Raw genomic sequence first — 708 nt, 5'->3', positions numbered from 1 at the left:
AATGTGGGGGTTCAACACCAAACTTAGAAGTTGGTTGTGGCCTCCTAACACCAAACTTAGAGTATGACTGTGGGGGCTCTGTTTGGCTCTGTTTTGAGAGAAGCTCTTCATGCTTCCTCTCTATGGTTACAGAGGGATATCCTTGAGCCTTAAACACAAGGGATTCTTCATTCACTTGAATAATCAATTCTCCTCTGTCAACATCAATCACAGCCTTTGCTGTGGCTAGGAAGGGTCTGCCAAGGATGATGGATTCATCCATGCACTTCCCAGTCTCTAGGACTATGAAATCAGCAGGGATGTAATGGTCTTCATTCTTTTCCAGAACATCCTCTACAAGTCCATAAGCTTGTTTTCTTGAATTGTCTGCCATCTCTAGTGAGATTCTTGCAGCTTGCACCTCAAAGATCCCTAGCTTCTCCATTACAGAGAGGGGCATGAGATTTATGCTCGACCCTAGGTCACACAGAGCCTTCTTAAAGTTCATGGTGCCTATGGTACAAGATATTGAAAACTTCCCAGGATCTTGTCTCTTTTGAGGTAATTTCTGCCTAGACAAGTCATCCAGTTCTTTAGTGAGCAAAGGAGGTTCGTTCTCCCAAGTCTCATTACCAAATAACTTGTCATTTAGCTTCATGATTGCTCTAAGGTACTTGGCAACTTGCTCTTCAATGACATCTTCATCCTCTTCAGAGGAAGAATACTCAT

Source organism: Arachis duranensis, chromosome 9, assembly GCF_000817695.3.
Source record: "Arachis duranensis cultivar V14167 chromosome 9, aradu.V14167.gnm2.J7QH, whole genome shotgun sequence".
Taxonomy (NCBI): domain Eukaryota; kingdom Viridiplantae; phylum Streptophyta; class Magnoliopsida; order Fabales; family Fabaceae; genus Arachis; species Arachis duranensis.
The sequence above is the reverse complement of the archived record's forward strand: the minus strand, read 5'-3'. Positions refer to the sequence as shown.